Source organism: Musca vetustissima, unplaced genomic scaffold (assembly GCF_032173495.1).
Source record: "Musca vetustissima isolate MV318-11 ecotype Yass unplaced genomic scaffold, APGP_CSIRO_Mvet_v1 utg65143, whole genome shotgun sequence".
Classification (NCBI taxonomy): Eukaryota; Metazoa; Arthropoda; class Insecta; order Diptera; family Muscidae; genus Musca; species Musca vetustissima.
Genome location: NW_026888338.1, coordinates 81,086 through 91,090, shown reverse-complemented (window position 1 = coordinate 91,090; position 10,005 = coordinate 81,086). Strand labels below are relative to the sequence as shown.

Genomic DNA, 10,005 nt, shown 5'->3' with positions numbered 1-10,005 from the left:
AAGGGTTATACAAGGCGTGGATTTTCAAAGAATATTTTTTCAAGGGTTATACAAGGCGTGGATTTTTTAAAGCATGGTTTTTAATTCTTGGTCTTCTAAGGACCAACAGACCAATAAACCTTACTTTTAAGGACCAGAAGAATAGTGTGCAATAATACATTTCAAGTATTTTCATGAAGTTCTGTTATCTCGATTTATATGTGCCGAAATAGCTCAGTTGGGAGAGCGTTAGACTGAAGATCTAAAGGTCCCCGGTTCAATCCCGGGTTTCGGCAATTTTTTATATTTCCTTAAAATATAGGTCTCATTTTCTCTAGACACAAACTAAGTCCGGACGGGCTTTCATATACCGGCAATAAAGTAGAGTAGAGAAAATGTTTTATTTTTTTGAGGGAAATTTTAAATGTATTTTTTAAATAACCTATTTTCGACTTTTAAATTTTTTGGAGCCCGAAGTATATTCTTAGAACGAATTTTTTATACAAATGCAATAAAATAAATAAAAGCGTATGCAGTCATATAAAATCTCAGATTTCGAATCTGATAAAGAACTGCGCCAGAATATAATATTTTGAAAAATATATATTTTGTCGTTGATTGAATTGAAATATATCATCGAAGAATTTTATCAGCCGAAATAGTTCAGTTGGGAGAGCGTTAGACTGAAGATCTAAAGGTCCCCGGTTCAATCCCGGGTTTCGGCAAATTATATATTATTTGAGTACTACACACTTTCACAGAATTTTTCAATAATTTCGAATTTTAAATGTCATCCAAGTTCACTGACCAATTGCTTCTGTTGATCCAGTCGAAATTCCGACCTCTAAAATTTATAAATATTGTATGGACTGGGACCATATATATTCGCCATATATCAATTAAAAATGTATAATGTAAAAATCACGTTATTTATGTATATATATATAGAAAGACGGACTAACAACCTACTACCCCTCTCCATATATGCCATGAGATTTGCTGTTTATCGATAATTCATTATGTTATCTACTGCATGTATCCATTATTATATATTCGCAACTGCATTTTTTTTTTTTTTGACTTAATTAAAATGGATAGCACATTCTATATAGAATATTTCCTTAGCAATTAAAAATGTTCAAAATGGAACACTATTAAAATCGTGTTAATTCATATATTAGCGGTTTATTGAACCATATATTTTTTATTGGTAAACATCTTGCATTATAGTTATGTTTTGTATTCTAATTGAAACATTTAAACAAATTAAGTTTCATTCCAATACAAGAACGTACAAAGAATATTAATAAATGACATTGCACTTTTTTGTTTCTTTATTTGCGTCTTTACAAAAAAATATTGCAACACATGACACAAAGTTCGTTTATCTAATTCTAAATTCCATTCAGATGTATTTTGCGTATTACATTCATTAGACTGTTTTCACTTTCATTAACATCGAGTTCATGACCTATTCTAATATGGAGATTTTTTTGTTGACTAATTACGAAGTAATTTTCGGCTTAGCAAAATTTTATTCAAAAACAAATAGGCCTAATTTGTTTTAATTAAAATAAGATAAGATCGTTTTTATATTCTCTACCATAAATTGGGAGATATATTAAATTTTGATATTACTAGGTTACAAGGTATTTTGTATAGATCCCATACAACACAACCGACCGATTTTTTTTATTTTAAAGCCTTCTGCAAAATTTTCCCACATATTTGCTAGTTATAGCCTGCACAACTATGTCGTATGGGTATTATAACCTTTTTTAGCTCCCAAAAAAAACTTGTAACGTCGTGAAATATTGGTACTAGTCTAGTACCAATATTACAATTTTATACACAGTTCGGCTTCGGAAGGGTTCGTGTCAATTGTTATGCCCTCAGCCTAATGGCTAATGAGGGTATATACACTTTGATGCGGTGAAAATGTGTCGATTTACAAATGTCCAACCGATTGGCTGGTCCGCACTATAACTTTTAAGGGAGTAAGTGATTTCATCCAAATATTGTATATTTTAATATTTCTTTCAAACATAATCCAAGTTTGAAAATGGGGAATATCGGTCCACTCCTTCTGGTACCACCCCCACAAAATGTTCAAAATTGTGCAACACATTAATTTTATAATATCATGCAAATGTCCGAAGTTTGAAAAGATCAAGTTTGAAAATGGGACCCAATAATCAAAAATTTCAATATCAGGCGATCGGAATATCCGATTTGAACCAAACTTCCCCATTTTTTATGGGGAAGGGGATTTAACCATAAAATAAGCATGATTATTGTGAAGAATACTGAAAAATTGCTGTAGTTTTCAAATTCCTCAGTTGGTTGGTCCGAGTCTACTGGACGTCTGGCGCGTTGATACCATCAGTTTGGTCTTCTCGCCATTTACTGCCAGACCAACTTTGCCAGACTGCTTCTCAATTTGTTCAAAAGTTGTTACCGCTCTTAATGTTAGACCCATTATGTCGATTTCATCGGCGTAGGTGTGTAACATATGATGTTTGGTGTACAGAGTGCCTGTTCACATTTGCATCTCGTATGACCTTTTCCAGCAGGTCACATGACAAACTTTAACCTTGCCTAAATCTTCGTTCGGTATAAAAGGGCTCTGGGAGGTCCTTTGGGACTGTAACTGCTGACCTTGTGCCTGTTAAAGTCATCCTGCATAGCCGTATTAACATTGCAAGAATGCCGAACGCAGACCTGGTTTTAAACATCTTTTAACGGATAGGGCTCTCGAATGCGGCTTTATAGTCGACGAATTGGTGAAATGTTCAGATTTGTTTTGTGTGGAGCTTTTCCTGGATTTGGCGCAGAGTGGAAATTGTATGGTCCAATAATGACATTGGCCATTGGCTTCATTCGTTCACACAGCACTCTGGATAGCACTTTATATGCGATGGGAAGGAGACTTATTCCTCTATAGTTGGCACATATCGTCTTGTCTCCTTTTTCCTCTAGCCAAATTGTACTAATCAACTGGTGCATGCTCCTGACCAGCAAAGCCTTCGGTTTGCTTTTGCTGCAGTTTGTAGGGAGTGGGCAATTCTTTGCCATTGCGCTTCTATACTACTATCGGGACAAAATGTGCTTTCGTCAAGCAGGTGGGTAAGTTGGGCGGAGTAGGCCTGTTGTGTTTGCAGCTTTTCGACTTCGAGTTTCCGTGTTACATTAAGACGGGTGCGTACTTTGGGCCGAATCGATATTCGATCCTAATATCGATCGAACGTCTTGTGTATATCGAAATGCTTGAATCTGGTGCTGTTTTTTGCTGGCGCGAAGTCAATAAACTTCATGCTGTTGTCGGATGTTTCTTCATGGAGGCAGAATTTTCCGACGGTGGGACCAAAAATATTTTCCATTCCCATTTTTGCATTAAAATCTGCTAGCAGAATTTTAATGTCATGGCCAGGGCAGCGGTCATATGCAGTTTCTAGGCGCTCGGAAAAATGTCTTTGGTCTGTTCATCTTTGTCTTCCGAAGGAGCATGGCGCAAATGAGACGAACCTCGCTTTTATACGGATTATAGCAATTCGCTCATCTACTGGAGTGAGAGATGGAACCAAGATAAGCCAGGGCTTCGCCATATTAAAGCCAATCAGAGCCGTTGCACCTACGCCACCCACTACACTGCTAAGTCCACTGGTTTTAACCTTGCATTTCAAGTGTGTTTATAGAAAAAAATTAAAGTAGATCCTCCTCGAAATTTATGGAACTTTAAAATATACATTCAATTATATGGTTCCATCGAAGTTTATACCTTAGAACACACTGTTGTACAGGATATTATGTCAAGTTTTATACGAATATTTTTATGTATCCCAAAAATACAACTAGGCTTCCTAGAGAATATAAAAATTACATTATTTTATTATGTAAGAAACTTTATTCAAAATGAAAACTAATGCTGCTAAGGTGCATGCACAAATCAATGAAGAAAATTTGCATTTATGTTTGATGAAGATCACCTTCAATTTGTTGAATATTAAATTATTGCATACATTAAAAAACTACAATTACATTTCCAAAAATATGAATAATAACAATAATAACCAGTAAGGAAAGTAGTAAAGTCGGACTGGACCGACTATATGATACCCTCCACCACTTTGGGTATATTCTACATATGTATCCTAACAGACGACACGTTTTTGTTATATATTTATATCTGAATCGATTTCAGGGAAACTTGCCAGAGACAAATTTATATTACATCAGTACGTTGTGTCAATCGGCCTAGATATGGATCTTTTCACGAAGCTTAGCAACATCATTTTAGACTTTATGCAGTACCCTATACCAAAATTTGTACAAATCGAAAGATATATAGGGTCTTTGGTGCACCAATTACCATAAAGCGGATGAAAATATATGGGAGCTATATCTAAATCTGAACCGATTTTCACGAAACTTGGCAGACATCATTCTCGATTTTATTCATTACTCTGTGTCAAATTTCGTGCAACTCAAAAGATTTCCAGGGACTTTAGTGGACTATTTACCTAAAATCGGGCGAAATTATATATGGGAGCTATATCTAAATCTGAACCGATTTTCACGAAACTTTTCACACATCAATCTAGACTTAATTTAGTACGCTGTGTCCAATTTCGTGCAAATCGAAAGATATATAGGGACTTTGGTACACAATTTACCTTAAATCGGACGAAAATGTATATGGGAGCTATATCTAAATCTGAACCGATTTTCACGAAACTTTGCACACATCATTGTAGATTTAATTTAGTACGCTGTACCAAATTTCGAGCAAATCGAAAGATATATAGAGACTTTGGTACACAATTTACCTTAAATCGGACGAAGATATATAGCTATATCTAAATCTGAACCGATTTTCACGAAACTTTGCACACATCATTCTAGACTTAATTTAGTACGCTGTGCCCAATTTCGTGCAAATCAAAAGATATATAGGGACTTTGGTACACAATTTACCTTAAATCGGACGAATATACGCTGTGCCAAATTTCGTGCAAATCGAAAGATATATAGGGACTATGGTGCACCATTTACCTTAAATCGGACGAAAATATATATGGGAGCTATATAAATCTGAACCGTTTTCCGCGAAACTTTGCACACATCATTCTAAACCTTATTGATTACGCTGTGCCAAATTTCGTGCAAATCGAAAGATATATAGGGACTTTGGTGCACCGTTTACCTTAAATCGGACGAAAATATATATGGGAGCTATATCTAAATCTGAACCGATTTTTCCCAATTTCAATAGGGTTCGTCCTTGCGCTGTGCCAAATTTCATCCAAATCGGATCATAAATGCGTCTAATGTGGACCACTCCCCATATCTAAAAAACTACTTGAAATATGTCAATGCCGCCTTGATAAATGTTTTCCTAATTAGTGAAACAAACATAAAACTTGGTTTTTAATAAATAATTGCTATGTTGAAAATTTAGTAGTAGAAAATGTAGCTCTGATGGTAAATTGTGATTTGAACATTTTTTAGCACAATAGTCGAACACTTTGTTTTTCTCGAATATAAAGAAGTTATGTGGTTTTCTTGTTTTCTTTAACAAAACTATACGTTTTTTATCTGTAATAACAATCGGTGATTTTTTTAATTTTTATTCATTTTTGAAATCGATAATTATTTTAAATAAAAATATTCAATGTCGGGTAATGTGGACCACTATAAAAAAGTGGGACTTTTTCATGAGGACGAGTTCGAAACATGGGCGCATTTAATATGGGAGAAGATATTCTATCCTCTGAAAACTCAATATGCGAAATTACAGGTGCTTCGGTTGGATAATGAAGCAAGGACCTTCATGACCCATATATTTTTTCCATAACATGAACCCATATATTTTTGCATTCATTGTTACCCAAGAGTGCAATAAATTGAAATTTATCACAACCAATCCCCAACCTACTTTTAACTTACTGATCCTCATTACACACACATACTGGTCCACATTACACGCCACGTTATTTTTATTCGCAGTTTAGGGTTTTTGGAAATATAATGCAATAACATTTTTATAGACAAACATATATAATGTTTAATCTGGAATATCTTTAGCCAGCAAATCTACTATGTTGTGAAAACAATTTGTTTTAAATTTTTACCATTGCTACGCCCACAATATCAAAAAAAGAAAATGGTGGTCACATTACACGAAGTTACTCTACTTTGCTTACAATTTAACATGGACAGACGGACGGACATGCATAAATCGACTGAGAAAGTGATTCTATACATATTCTCAAAAGGAACCATGGGTCTATCTCGATTATTTTTGCCTGTTACAAACATATGCACAAAGACATAATACCCTGTACCACAGTGTGGTGAAGGGTATAAAAACGCCAACGAAATAATTAAACCAATATTCAATTACTCACATACCACTACGCACATATTTATGTCATAGGCTGTAATATTTTCGTTCGCTAATTTTTTCCACAAATAAAAATTATTATACAATGCAGGCAAAAAATAAAAACCTGTTGCTGTTCACTTTAAACAAGGAAGTCAGTCTGTCAGTGAGTCGGGTGGGCAAAAAACGTCACCACACACAAGTTACAATTACACAAAAATGTATCACACGAGTGAGCTCACTTAAACTCTAGCGAAATGTACACATCACTTCAATTAAATGTTTATAATAATATATAATTATAAATTAATTAGAGAGATAGGGAAAATTATTGTACATTTTTGAAAACAACTAAAAAGCGTACAATGGCGCCGTTGGCCTAGTAGGAAAAAGGGGACATTTCATTGGGATTCATGTTTAAATTTTAAAAGCAACGCTGAACAGAGTCTCAAAGAATTCAGTAGAATGGAATAGTAACAACTCCTAGTGACGCAAATGTCTCTTAATTGGAGAAAAATTAATAAAAAAATCATAAATTATGTGTTAAATATCACGCAACAAATTTCTGTATTTTTATTAATTCTTTTTATTTCATAAAAACTACATACCTCCGTAACAGGAAGCAAAACTATAATCTTTAGAAAGTAATTCCAAATACTTAGAATTTAGAATAAATCAAGGATTCATCACTTAATCACATATTCAAGTCGAAGAAATTAATCACATTACAATATCCTCTTAACAACAATTAACACCCTATAAGCCATTCATCTATTTCTATCCGCATCGAGTTCACATTGTCTATTTATACGGATTTAAGTACAGCAACTGTATTTATGTAAATTATATCAAACAAATCATCACCTGGAAATTCTGACATTCCATTTTTTATTTCAGTTTTTTTTTAATGGGAGGGACTGCCGCCACTAATTCGACAACACCAATCAACGGCAACTTTCATGACGACATTCAATTCCAATTCCATGTAATTAAAATGTAATAAAAAATACAGTCATATCGATACGACAGACATTTAGCCTACATTCTCGTGATATAAATACAACAGGGGCTAAGCAGCAGCAACAAAAAGGAATATATTGCACAAAAATTGAACGGATTTTTTATTTATAGCGGAACTAAAAATGTATAGAAATACAAAACATTTTCAAATTTACAGTGGGATATAAGAACATAATTCAATTAATATTTTGAATAATATTGTTATATAAATAATCATTTAATAATCATTTGGTCTAGACAGCACTAAGTGTTGCCTAACGCCATCTGACATTTTTATTGGGAAGTCTGAAAGCTTATCTATCATAAACGCACCCAGGACGGTTTGACGTACGACCATGTGTAATATGAATAACTCGTGATATTCGGTAATTTTATTGAAACTCTCGAAGTGGTTTATCACGATAAACTTAAAACTCTCTATTGCGATAAAGTACTATCATAAAGCCGACGCTTGCTCAGAGTCGAAGGTAGTCCCAGACGGCAGAACATTCATCCGTGATAGGGAAAGATTATTATGCGACATATCGCCTTTATATATTCACCAGTATATATTCGGCATTATCGAATTGGGTCAAACCGATGATGGGATCGTCAAAGGTGACAAATCATGGATATATGCGTATAAGCCCAAAACAAAACAGCAATCGACCGTGTGGACATTCGAAGACGAGCCAAATTCAACAAAAGTTATACGAGGATAAACATTTCGAAACCAATTGTCGTATTTTTCTTTATCAAAACTGGTCACGTGGTGACTGATCCACTTGAGCAAAGTAGGACTGAATTCTAAGTGGTTGACGACATTTTGTTAGCCTGAAGACTTAATAAAATATATAGTCCAACAATCCATGGACTATATCTGTCCATTAAACGTGTAATGGAGCATAAATAAATTCGACTTTCATGACGACGACTATTTTCGGTTTTTAAATATCAAAATAATGATCGCTGAGGAAAAAATTATCGAATCAAGGAGACCCTTTCAATCACTAACGCATCTTCGTCGGCGACGTCATTTTCCTCGGAACTCAACAGCACATCTTAAAGCCGTAATATTCTTAACCCCAACTGGGAAAGGTTTTGCGAGTTCACTAACCTATTCCCTCTGATTTTCTGCTAGCAAAACGGAAAATTCAAGCCATCATGACAGCTGTGGGAATACCCTAGATGATACCCAATTTCTCAGCAAAGGCAGTGGGACTCCCAATAACTTTGTACATATTTTTCATACAAATCACTACGTTTATAACGAAATTTTTATACCCTTCACCACACTGTGGTACAGGGTATCATGCCTTTCTGCATATGTTTGTAATATTTTGGACAGCGTACAGAATTAGGTACAGATTGATGTATGCGAAGTTTCGTTGGAATTTGTTCAGAGTTAGATATAGCTCCCAAATATAGTTTCGTCCGATTTTATGTAAATGGTGCACCAGACACCCAATGTTTGACCTATTGAGACTAAATTTTGCACAGCGTACACAGATTTATGTGTGCGAAGATTTGTCCGATTGATTTTGCTTAACTTATTGAATTGAATCTAGAATAATGTACAACGGACATTGTACGTATGGACATGTCTTGTATATAATCCAAGTGACTTTTGAACTTTCCTTACTGGTATGACAGCTCTTCAGACACATTTACCGGTGAATCGGTGACAGGGCAAAACGAAGAGAAACACGTTGTAAAGTATTTCTTCCTGTTAACTGTAGTGGTACAGTTAACGATGTAGCAAGTGTCATGCAAAGCGCTGAGACAGCCAAAGCATTAGACCCAGACGTAATATCAACGATAATCCTGAAGTAGATACAAATTTCAGAAGTTAATTTACTAGATACAAAATTTCAATTTATGTGGAGATTTATCGGCAGATTTGGCATTGGCATTCGCCTATCCAGCTACATTATGCTATAATCTAGACTGCCCAGGATATGAAAAACTGTTAAGGATAGGAAACCACGCCTTAACAGCTCTTGGTAGCTTTGTTGGAAAAGGTTTCTATAGGAAATACGGAACTGTGTCTTACTTATTGCTAAAGTTTTGGATTTAGTCTGGTATGACGGAATTTTATAAAAATGGCAGTCGTTTTTCATTAACAATAAAACTTGTAGAATGGTCGCTAATTTTCTTACAGATCGTGTTTATAGGTTAAGGGTCTACTTAACAGCCAACCTTTGCTTGGTCCTATGTTATACAATATTATTTCGTGCGACATTTCAGCACCATACTCTGGCCAATACCTATGCCAATGACGTCCTGTTGGTAATTTCGGGTCCACTTGCTAAGGCGGTTATTAGGAGCGCTAACGAGTACCTTCATGTATATCAGATGACGAATGTAAGGAAATGCAGTGCTACGTTCTTGGAAGGCCTGGAGTTGTTTATCTTAATTATAAGGGGGTAGTATTTCAAAGAGGACAGAAAATAGACCAATTGGTATTTATATATATAACGACCTACGGGCTCTCAACAGGCTTGTGAGATCTACACATTTCTTATCGGTTTGTTTACATAGCAGTTAATCTGTGTAAAGGTCTGTGGTCCCTATACACACCAATTCGACTATATAAACCCTTATGTTCTATATACATACCAATTGGTATTTATACACACATGAGG

The 10,005-nt window shown here is 34.9% G+C and overlaps 2 non-coding genes across 2 annotated transcripts; both read left to right on the top strand.

Moving 5' to 3' along the window:
• The first annotated feature begins 202 nt into the window (after positions 1-202).
• Positions 203-275, top strand: Trnaf-gaa (transfer RNA phenylalanine (anticodon GAA)). Its single transcript has one exon. It is a non-coding gene; the product is annotated as a tRNA-Phe (tRNA).
• Positions 276-631: 356 nt separating this feature from the next.
• Trnaf-gaa (transfer RNA phenylalanine (anticodon GAA)) lies at positions 632-704 on the top strand. Its single transcript has one exon. It is a non-coding gene; the product is annotated as a tRNA-Phe (tRNA).
• Positions 705-10,005: the final 9,301 nt, after the last annotated feature.